The 12778-nt window shown below is 35.2% G+C and overlaps 1 pseudogene; it reads right to left on the bottom strand.

Moving 5' to 3' along the window:
- Nucleotides 1–1304: 1304 nt before the first annotated feature.
- On the bottom strand, nt 1305–11514 carry LOC117214976 (annotated as a pseudogene).
- Between the last annotated feature and the right edge of the window lie 1264 nt (nt 11515–12778).

Genomic DNA, 12778 nt, shown 5'->3' with positions numbered 1-12778 from the left:
ATAATTCTGGACGAGAGAATTCTCATTTAACCCTTGACGGTCGATGATTTTGTAAATCACGTACGATATCGTAATCAGGAATGAATTCTTTTATATTTTTAATCTTGAAATTACATAGGGCCAATACATATTAAGCTGAATCGCAAATAAATATTAAGGGAGTCTTAAGGAGTTATAATATCGACATTTCTTATCAATACGATAGTGATATAATAATGTGATATAGTACAGAGTGTTTCGTAACTGATGATTCTTCGTATTTTCGAGAAAATAAATTTTGAATATGTTTCGTGAATGTCGTGTGAACACGAGTTGACAAAGCTTCAGAATTTCATTCTCTCGAACGTCGTACGAAAATCTCTCGTTTTATATTTTCAACAGATCCTTTCACATAGTATTATTCTGTACCACTGGTTATTAACCACATTAACTAACCACTGGTTATCACAGTATCAATTACCAGACACCCTGTATAATACAGAATATTACTTCAAATATCCGTATAATGAAGCATTTCATTTTCTATAATTAATTATAATTAAGTTCGGCTGTTAAGGGTTAATACATTGTAACATAAGTGATCGTTATCGTAGAACTCCTAATTATAGGATGGAGTTAGATTAGACGTATAATGATGAACGAGGATCATCGAGCATTAATGTATTTAATTATAGAGATATTTAGCAGTTTATTTTTGTTCGGGGGATTCGTCGATGTGTGTGCAAATAAAAAGTAGAATTGTTTCTTATATTAAGGTTTATGGAAGTTTTATTCGGTGAATCAATCTTATGGACGTGAGTGTATACGCGAATGTATACGTGAGTGATGATTATGAATACTATGAATAGGTTTCTTCAGATTGATTGCGTTGTTATTGGCACAACGACGAACACTGATCGTCATACGACGGCACGATTTGCTTACAATATTCTTTCCTTTCTTTTTTTCTTCTTCCTAAACCATAGAAACAGTCAATTAGAGTTATTTTTTTTTTTTAAATGTACGCACAACTCGTTTTAGATAGATAAAAGTCCAGTAGTTGGTGCTGAAGAAATTATAACAATAATTTAAAAAGTCTTCAAGCTTGGATTTTATTAATATTGTACGTTATTTAAAATCGTACAAAAAAATATAACGAATAGATAAATAATCGTTAAAAATACGTGGATAATCGTTCAAAAGATATAAAACTGTTTCTTTTCACAAAGACAAATTATCTAAACGTACTATTTTTTTAAATAAGATTTTGTCCAATATATTCCAGTGAAAAATGTTAAAAACATTAAAGGAATCAAAAATTTAAATCTCCCTAATTTATTATTTACGTAATTAATAAATTACGTAATTATTAATTTACGTAACATTTTCGATATTATTCTACGTAATATCTTTGAATATCAAATTAGCACCAACCGCTGAACGATTCGAACGTGCGTAACGCAAGTGAAAATTAGCATTAAAATTATAAAAGCTCTTAAAAGATAATAATAAAAATTATATAGGAACACGATTTCTAAGCTCGCTCTTTTTAGAATTAAGGCTTACAAATTCTTAAACGTAAACGATAAAAATAAAAATTAATGTAGGAGAATAGAAAAATAATATGTTCCGATTTTTTCTCGTACAAAAATCGTCAGACTGATCCGCTTGTAATATTGTTACTTCTAAAAAAACACGAATCCTCCTTCGTGTTTTTTAATTGAATTATTATTAAAAATCAGATAATTATCGTTGACAGGAGTGATAGTGTTGATGTCCATTGAAGTGTGTCTTATGGTAGCAAGGCAACGACCAGAAATGTTGGTCCCTTCCGAATTCTTCGCCTTGCTTGATAGTCTGAGGAAGATTCTGGCCGACAGTTTGCAGCAGCACCAAAAAAGGACACCGTGCTGATAATGAGCATTGGAAATCCTTCCCAAATTGCAGCCTAATGAACAAATATTAATTTATATGAGCAAAGGTTAAATACCATGAAAATCTGGTCAAAGTATTTCTCATTTAAAAAGTTTCATTAGAAAGTTTCAACCAATATAGTTTCATATCTTAAGTTATTCCATCATTTTTTATTTTAAATTTCAATTTTTTGATTAAAGATCAGTTAAAGAAAAGCGTTGGTTGCAACTTCCAAAACGGACTTTCTAGAAAGTGAGAAATATTTTGATCAGATTTTTATAATATTTAACTTGTTCTAGAAAAAAACTATTTTACATTTTCATGAGAAAATTTACATGAGAACTTTTTCATAATTTCTAATAGCGCTTATTGTATTTTTTGGAATAAATTAAAGAGAAGTTGAACGTGGATGTACTTAGCGGTGTTTCAAAAATGTTGTAACAACAATAGTAGTATAAATATTTATTTACCGAGTCAGTGATATATGGCGCCAAAGAGTGTGCAACTATTCCGAAAATATGAATGAAAGATACGCCCTGCGATCTGACTGGCGTGGGCAGAAGTTCTACTGCATACTGAAGACCAACATTGGCTGCCATGTTCAGACAGAATCGCGACAATATTGACATTACTAATTTCGCGAGCACTGGGGAATAAATTAAAAAATACAAAATTAATCCTGGGTACACAATACTTGATTGTAAGTTTAATTAAAAATATAGTCCGATCGAAGCTTAATCAAAATCATTAAAATTTCACACAAACTTTAAACTTCTATAAATCTCCAAATTCTAGAAAACCAACATATAGAAAATTATTGCTTCTAAAATGTGCACACCTCTTTCAATTTCGCCACTAAATTAATTCCTAATAATTCCTAAATTCTAGCTCCATCAAAATAATTATTTTCCAAGATTAATACCTTCGAAGTTGCCAAAATTCTTTTACATTCATCATCAACTTAATTTCAGATTTTTCTCAATAATACGTCATTATAATCGTTTTAATTTTACTTTAATAAACAGATCGATATATTTACTGGAATGCAGCATAAGTTCAGCGATACTGAGTACACAGGTCATTGCCATCGTGAGAAATCCGCAGAGTCTACGACCCCATCGGTCGAGCAACAGGGCGAGTAATAACCCAGCTGGAAGTTCTGTGGCACAGGCGATCGAGAACGACACGAACACCGAGCTCTGGATAAGTTTTAATGAATACACGTGACCGTCGAACGAGATCAGGGTGAAACACCTACAAGATTGTATCGGTTATTTATGAAGGTTTTCTCGCAACATGAACTCGTATCTTATACTTGCCAGAATGCAACTAGAAGAATAGTGTTTCTCGCCAACCGTGGCGTTTTGAACAGATCGAGCAGCGTCGCTGATTCTTGAATTTTGTCCGGTGCCTCCATGTTACTCTGCAAGAATTTATTTCGAGAATAATTAACGAAAGATATAATACGAGTCGTGCCTTTAGCCCTTACACAGTTCAAAATTCATAACACACTGAAAAGAAATTTTATTTTCATTTTATTCGTCATTAATAGATAGCACGAACAGTGGCACTTTGCATTCTGTTTTATGGAATTAGTCGGCATGGCTTTTGATATCGAGATTTATTAATATAATGGGTGGTTGGTTGATTAAATACTTTTCTGATCCGAAATACAGTCGGGAACAAAACTAAGTGGATTAGTGGAGAAAATGTAAAAATTCATTTCAATCATTTGCTGAACTATCTGCATATTATTAGAAGGAAATATAATAAATAAAACTCAAGTATATGAGGCTGATACTAATTTGATTATACTTTCTTCACATCTATTTCCATTAACTATAGCAGCTTATTTTTATCCCCGATTGTACTTGTAAATTGTAAATATTTTATAATTTCTATATAAATTCCCAGATTTACTTCAAATTTTGTACGAGATCGATATAATACCACAATGGAATCGCGACAGTCAAGTTTCATTTCATATTTCATTTTTCATCGCGTTTCATTTTTAAAACCTGTTTATGCATGTTAAAATACATTCGCGAGTCTGTGTGTTTTCGACGTGAATCAAATATATCTGTCAGCACAGATTCAAGTACTGTACCGTATGATTTCGCGTAAGCTTTCTAGAATTCTATTTGATCGAACTTACGACGAATATATCGCAAATACGCGAGTCTGGATTTCTGCGATTGATCCTAGCTATTCTCCGTAGTTTCTCAACAACCTTGTCCATCATCCCGTTGGAAACGTACCAGCTTGAACAGAGCAAATACGAGTGATATGGATCGATAAGTAAATTTGCATAAATCTCAAAGCGCAAGTTGAGAATTCGAATAATCGAACGATTAGGAGTTTACTTACCGGGCGCTCTCGGGAAGAATCCACGGTGTGATAGCGACAGATAACAGCGGTATGGCAGTAACGTAAGTAAAATATCTCCAGTTCGCGATATAATAGGCTATCCATGGTAAAATTGTACTGGCCACTGCGAAGTATACGCCAAAGGCGATATTCACGACCAACGTTCGTTTCGAAACAGCCATATATTCGAGCACTGCGGGATAATTGATCGTCGATGACTCTCGGAATAACTGATTATTATATCAAGATACTTAACGACGATTATTCTTTATGTTGCAATAATAGAACATGGAAGATTTATCGAGTGAAACCGGTTATTATTAATATGGAGCAATTGATGACGAGCCGAATGAACGATACCATCAACATAATTGTAGGATAATTGTAAGATTATAAATATAATTCCGATTTTAAATTAATCCGTTTACTCTGCAAACGTGAATGTTCCGAGTTTGAGCTGGTCCGTATAACAAAAAGCGCTACATAATGCACGTGTTTTGCTTCTAACGTATTTAAACGAATTACGTGTTGAAAATTTTGTGATAATTTTCATTTCGAACGAATATACAGAGTGGTTGGTAACTGGTGGTACAAGCGGAAAGGGGGTGATTCTACGCGAAAAAAGAAGTCGAAAATATAGAATAAAAATTTTTCGTTCGAGGCTTTGTTTTCGAGAAAATCGACTTTGAATTTTCGCTCGATACGCGTGCACTTTATCGCGTCTCGTTATAACGGATCTCACTGTAGATCGTCGTCTCGATGGAAGAATTAAAAAAAAAAATTTGTATTCTATATTTTCGACTTCTTTCCGCTTGTACCACCAGTTACCAACCACCTTGTATAACTCGATTTAAGAATATCAAGATATAACTATCCTCGACGACATGAAAATCGATGAAACGATCTTTAACAATAACAAAATCAATATATTCATCTCTGGTGGTGGCAAAAGCTCTTGAATCAAGAACTCGAACCGTATAGTTCAATCGAGTACAGCAACGTCAAAATTATCTTCGAGGAACAATTCATCAAAAATTTCTCACGCTACATCATCTTTCACGTAATAGAAACATTGACTTGATACTAACGTTATCTCTCGCGTGACTGAAACATTGGCTTATCGGTCGAACCTCTCGCACTTTCTACTTCGTAGAAGGCTTACCGATAATCAGAGGAATGTTGATACAGTTATCGAACGCCAGTCCAGTGAGAAACCTACAGACGGCGAATGACCAAAAACTATTTGCGCTGGCAGTGAAAATGGAGGCAAAAAGGGCGATACCATTGCAGAACATTAAAGCTGGGATACGACCCTTGTGATCGGCGATCCAACCGACTAGGAAACCACCGATGATGGATCCGCAGAAGAAGATGGCCTGCGCCGTCGATACGAGGTATTCTCGGTCGCATACCCAATCTAGCTAATCACCAAGGTTAAGAGTTAGTCAGCGAAAAACCAGATTCATATTTTTCAGAATATAATTTTAATCCTGCTGCGGTCTTCGAATTTTTATATCTCGATTCTGCTCGCAGTTCGATGAATGAAAGAGTTCTTTATGCTCTGAAAAAAACGTTCGCGTAAAATCGGAACGAGGAATCATCCGTACTAACAATTATCGTCTTATACTTTCTTTAAACTTAAGAAATTTACTATAACAAGGTTAGATTAGATCGGAAATGACCCAAAGAACGCAGCAGAAGTGTAAGAATTTCGAAGCATGCGATTCAGACAACGATGTGAATACTTCACCTCAGTTCCTATACTAGGATATGGAATCTACGTAAAATTATACTCCCATTGAGTACATTTTATCGTTTTGTTTGTTTGGAAGCCCGATGAGCTCAGGCTCTTATCGCTCTTCAACAGCTCTGTGAAGTTTACGTCCTTCCGTTGACATTGTTCGTAATAAGGATAAACGTTCGTCACTGGAATCGCTATCTTAATCCTAAACACCCCATACGATAGATGATTGATCATTTTAATTATTAAAATAAGAACCAAAGTCCAGACAGAGTAATCCAAAAATATCTTGTATCTTATCGTGAAATTTTTCTACAATATTTTCTAATAATTTTCGAAATGTTCGAAAATTCGAGAAATTCCAGAAATCGCGATATCTCGCATATTTTTCACAATATTTTAAAGTCACTTTCTACGAACAATCAAAAATATTCCTTCATTATACATACTTACCTCTCTTCTTCGGTGAAATTCGAGTTTACTAATTCGTCTATCCTGCACCAGTGTTCCGTGGGAATAATCGTAATGAAAAATTGCGAGAAATACAGAAACGCGTACGTCGCGCCATAAGGTAGTAACGACAATAACAACAGCCATTGATATCTCCCGTAGTCACCGACATACGGCAGAACATCATCGAAACTTTCCAATCTTGGTCTCAATCGAGTCGCTTCAGTGGGCAATATAGAGTTACTCTTCTCGTCCTTCATTTCGCTGAAACAGAATCCATCCTTGATTTCCAGGCGTAGCAGTATAAAAGTCGTATAACAAAGTTTTCAGTCTTCTAGTCTTTGAAATAAATGTCATTCGGCAGTTCCTTTGATGTTTCACATTCTGTGATTCCAATTACAATGCTCCTTTCCTCTCCCACAAACAGGAAATTATTTTCTGACAGAACGCAGGAACAATCTTACCCGTCATTCACGTTTTCCCCTTCCATAGTTCGAGCAGCAAAGTCTCAATTATGACTTTAGATTTTGAAAGGCAACGGAGATGAAAGAGGAGACCCGATATGCTGATCGAAAGACGTTCGGAAATGAACTGAAAGAACGAGCGAAGTCCGGCAACTGTTCGCTTTGTTTTCGATTCGGTTAAACGTTAAATTAAGTGTAAGTGTTTGCTCGAGTGCCGGCCAATTACTGTGCCGGGAGTCAAGTGAATCGTGACACGCGACTCGTTCAAATTGAATTGCATACGAACCACGCTCGCGAGATCATCTTTAAAAAGGGCTGATTCGGTATACGCGGCGATGTCAACGTGATATCTACATGTCTGAGGAAAGTTTCGACGAAAGAAATAGCCTCGAGTGCTGGTTAATGGTGTTCGAGTTATCGTTTGGATATCGATATTATAGATTTGCAAATGAGATAGAAGAACCGAAGGAAAGTTTGTCGACTCTGTCATATTTAATTAAATGCAGGAGAAAAATTGAATGGAATAATTTTCTGATTAATATTGTTTGTTTATTACTCGTAATCCTCTTACCCGGCGACTTAAGGGTGACTTCCGGTTACAGTGCTTAACTAAACTAAGTTTTCGATCAATATATTGAACTCTATTGGAAAATAACCGAGAAAATTTTAAGCCATCGAAGGCTAAGAACAAATGAAATAATTGAAGGTTTTTCAAACCTGTTTTAACACTAATATCAGGGATATAAGAAGATGGTACTTTTGATGTATCAACGCAATTATTTGATTATTTACCATTCGTTAAAACAGACGGTCTTAGGGACTGAGGTGGTTAATTAGATATTGAAAAATTAAAAGAACGATTTCCAAGTTAAAAGTAAAATAATATATCGATCTTTCGCAAAATTTTTATATCAAATTGTTCATTTTCGTATCAGATAGAGCAAAAGGTTAAACTGATATGTTTACTTGAAAATGGATTCAGGGAAATTAATCATTTGCCAATTAAATTTAAGCGAATACGTGAAACAATATTATCATATGGAATAAACACGGAAACGAAACAGCTGACAGAAAAACCATCGATTTCGAGACATCGATTAGAATGACTAATGTCATTGTCAGGAGCGAGAAAGTGGTCGAGTGCTCGAAATAACTGGCCTGTTTGGAAAATACGACAACGAGAAACGTTCGTGTCTACGAGCCATCGTGTCTACATAATAAATACTTGCGTGTGTACGTCTACACAAATGGCGGCATTTTTGAAATCAAAAATAGAGTATATTACCCTTGATCGTCCAAACGAAACAATTGCTTATAATTACAAGACATTTGATACAGGACTTTGAGAAATCAATATGCTACAATTTGTTGGAAACATTTAGCTTGCACATAAATCACATATGAGCCAAACTCACGCGACTGATAACGTTACATTGCACTGAAACTGAGGACTCGATCGATTCTCAAAATTCCAAATACAATCTTTTAAATTAATTTTCATTCATTATCAAGAATCCAATCAAAATTTCTTTTTCCTAATTTATTAGTAACATTCTTAGGTAGAACTAATAATTATCGCTTCTCTTTTATAAACGATTATCAAAGCGAAAAATTAAATTCAGTCTATAGAAGAAAATGAATACAAAAGTTGAAACCCTTACCTGTCACCAAACGATTCTTCTATGTCTAATTAACGATAGTCTCACGACGTCAAAGTGAAAGTCCAAACTGATCGTTTCTCGTTGCTCTTTGTTCAAAATATCGATCACGATTAATCAGGCACTACCAACCACATCCACTAATATCACTGTCAGATCGATTAACAGCAAGGTATGAAATTAGTAATTAAGGGCACCCTCGATCAAACCATTTTTCTCTCTCAACGTCACACTAAATCATGTCAAATGTATCTTTCCGTTCCAAATGTCGTCGACTAACTTCCAACGAACAAAATGTCTCAATACACTAAGTTCGATACCTTCGTGTTCTTTGTGGAGATAACCGAAGAATTTTTCCGTTATTGTAGCATTTTCGTTGCTGCTTCTTAATTTAAAAGTAAAGAAATAAAATTAGTTTGAAAAAGCAATTAAAGTAATTCACGTGGGTTTCTTTGAAGACGGCGGAAAATCGATGATAAATAGAAATAGAAATAGAAATAAAATAAAATAAAATAAAATCTGCGATTAAACGAATAATTAATACATGTTATTTCGAAAAGGAAATTGGCGATAAAATAGGCGAAAAACAGTTTCTATTAAAAAGGTTATACGAATAATCAACGCAGTTTGCTTCGAAGCAAAATTAGAATTGGCAATCGAGCGAATGATTGACGATTTATTTGGAAAAGTTAGCGGAATCAATGACTAAACAAGCGAGATTTCGTTAAACACACGATTTCCTTCGTAAAGAAAGAAAAAGTAGATTTGTTGATTACACGAATAATCGCTGCAGTTTATCTCAAAGAAGAAATAGCGCGGATGGTCAAACAGGCGAGAAACAAGGTTTCTCCGGGAAAAGAAAATAAAATAGCTGATCGAGTAAATAGTAAATACAATTTACCTTGAGAAAGAAGCAGACTCGAGCGATCAACACTGTTTCCCTCGAAGAAACGCTAAAATTAATGGTCAAACAATCAAAGTAAGTAATTTTTCTCGAGGATAAAGTAGGATCAGTAGTTAAATCAACAAGATTGATACAGCTTCCCTTCAAGAGACACTATGATCAATATTTATACAGGCAGTCACGGAATCTCCCTTTCGACTGATCCAATCATTGAGTGAAACGATTGTATTCGATGAAATTTTCCTCGAAGATGAAGCAGAGTCGCAGATCCTTACGTACACGACCGATCAAGTTTCCACGGCAATAAACCTAAATTCTCTGGCTAATTGAAAATATAAAGGAGACACGACCACATTTCCATTTAAAGAAATGCAATTGTTAGTTAAACAACGATAGGATTTTCTTATTCGAAAAGAGAGGAGAAAAACGTCCGATGTTCACGAAGTCTTGTACAAATATGAAGGGGAAACCGGCTCGCGTATCGCTGATATAGAAGCTTGCTTAGCGAAGACGAACACGATACTCGGTGACACGTGTTTGCCAATAAAAAAGGAGAGAATCGAAGAGAAACGGAACGAAAGGAAGAAACGTTGATTGACAGTGGAACCGGCGAAACAAGAAATAGTTTGGAAAACACGATTTTCCGATCGCGAACATCGAGGACCACGTGCTCGCGTTGCCATTGATCGAACTCCATTTAGGTTTGCGGCAAATCGTCGCAACAGCGACGTTGGTAGAACAGAGACACAGAGTTCTTCTGTCTCACAAAAAGCAAGGTGCATACATATGTATTTCTTTGTTTCTCCAAAGCATAGTGGCGCCACGCCGGAAACCGGTTGTCCGAAGCCAGCCATACTTTTCAATGGTGTTGAAATGAATTGTATTGTCGTCTTGTCGCGTACTAAAATTGCGATATATGGACGGTGTTAAAAATTGACGTTGAAACACAACTGATTTTTGCAATTTAAATAACGGATGTATTGAAACGAATTCAGTGGATTTTTCAGGTAAATTTGTCGTTTGTTTTACCGGGTTTGATCTTGGATCGACTCTAGTATATTTTTCATATTTAATTGAAATGGGGAATTGCGTTATGTTATTTGTTGAAATGTTAGCATCGTTATTTTAGAATTAATATTTACAAAAGGCATAAATGTAATTGAATTCTAAAGAGGATTAATTAAGAATGCTCAAGCTTTTTGTGAGATTGGTTTTTTCTTGCAAGCTACCTCTATAAATTAGACCTCTCCTGAAGGGACACGTAGTTTCGTCAACCGGTTTCTTCTAACAAGATTCGTAGAATTAGCTTTTTGCGAAGGGACTGATTTATGAATATTGTTTCTTCTGAAAAGACTGCTTTGTTACCATAAAAAATCAAGGACAGGTTTTCGTAGTTTATATTCACCGAAATATTCACACACACAACAATTTCGAACAGTACGATTAACAAATTACTAGATATGTCTGTACAAATTTCACCTTACGCTCGAAGATACAAGCAAAGCGAAAATTAAATTTCCAAAATCAAATATCAAGAACAGTAAATAACTATATGCAGAATATTCTTCTAGCGAAAGACAGACAGTCTCTACTCACTATGTACATACGAAGAGAAAGATACACACTACATTCCAAACACATGTCCAAACACAGGAATGACCTCGTAACTTACATAACACCACAACTGAAGAAATTACACCATATAACATTGAATGTGACGGATGTAATATGGCACATCAATTATCGAACAAAAAGTTTCATAAAATTCAAATTAAAAGAAATATGGGATCGCGAAACACACAACGGGTGTGCATAAGTTATGTACGTAACTTCCAACTTACACACATGCAATAGGTTTAACCGTTACTGGCGTTGATAATAACAGAAGCACAGTCATGGATCCGTTACCATGTCTAGCGTTGTTTCAACGAGTTTCATTCCCACTTGATTTAGTGTCGCTCCTAACCGCTGGTTCACGCAACAGAGAAGGATAAAATGAACCACGACAGATATACAATTACATACTTACGTACTATATGGTTCAAAGTCTATAAATAATATTGTAGACGGTATAATTAGAGGCCTTCTGTACTATTTCCGCACGCAGTAACGTCCCAAACGTATACACGGAAAACTTTAAATCGTAGCACAATTGAAGCCAGAAGAAATTTTAAAGTGAGCTAAAAAATGAAGAACAAGCCGAAGATTCAAGAATAACAGAATTACACTGGAAACTCTATTTGTGTGGGGGGGGGGCGGGGAGGGTGCGTTTGAAAATCGATCGCGTATTACGCGGTAGGTAGTAGTTGACTGATATGATTGGAGTAATAAATGTCATTACGGATTATTTGATATCACTTTTGAATAAAACTTTTTGAATAAAATTCAATGTCAAGATTTATTCATTATCGATACTTATCTTGTTTACAGTAGATTGTAGAATCGAGATATTCTGTTCATAATTTTTTATGAAAATGTTCTTCGCTTTGATGAAGAATTTTTATTTTTAAAATGATATAAATGTGATATCTCGACGATATAAACGATGCTTTTCTTTATCTGTATATAAACTAAGCAACTTCTAGTTTTATAGATTTTCACACAAAGTTCGTCAAAATCATACGTAAGAAATATTTTCTTTAGATCTTGTACCGATTTACTGAATTACATATAGTAAATCATGCTAATATTTAATAACTAAATATAACTAGATATAAGTAATTATATGTGGCGGCACGGGCCACGGAACTTTTCAACGGCTCCGGATACAAAGCGCGACGCCGCCAAAGCGCAACACCGACGTGCCCAATGTATCATCGATATCTTCACACTCTTTCCGCCGAATTCTCGGAAGAGCATACACGTGCCAGCACAGGCGGCACATCTAATGAATGCACGCTAGTGGGGATATCGATGGGCTACGAAGGGAAGAATCCTATTTGATAGCAACGCGTCGAACGACATCTCGGTGTCTATCGTTATTTGTTAGTTGTTACCTGTTGTCTGTTAAGTGTAATTGTTGATTATTAATTGTTAACTCTGATTGTTGATTAGTTCTAATAAACTGTTATTCGTAAAAACACCAAGAGTAGTTCCTTACGCACCTATCACTATACCACCTCATATATTAAATAACAAACGGGATCACAATATTGTTTATGGGTACAGAGACCTTAGAAAAATTATGATCGTAGTCACGTAATTACATTGGTTCCTCAAGAATCCTGTCTACCTTGATAGATCATTAAGCAACGTGACTGGAATCGCATTGCGTCGTCGAAGGAAAATTTTTTATCTTTAC

The sequence above is a fragment of the Bombus bifarius genome, unplaced genomic scaffold, assembly GCF_011952205.1.
Source record: "Bombus bifarius isolate JDL3187 unplaced genomic scaffold, Bbif_JDL3187 scf7180000009280_frag, whole genome shotgun sequence".
NCBI lineage: Eukaryota > Metazoa > Arthropoda > Insecta > Hymenoptera > Apidae > Bombus > Bombus bifarius.
The sequence above is the reverse complement of the archived record's forward strand: the minus strand, read 5'-3'. Positions and strand labels throughout refer to the sequence as shown.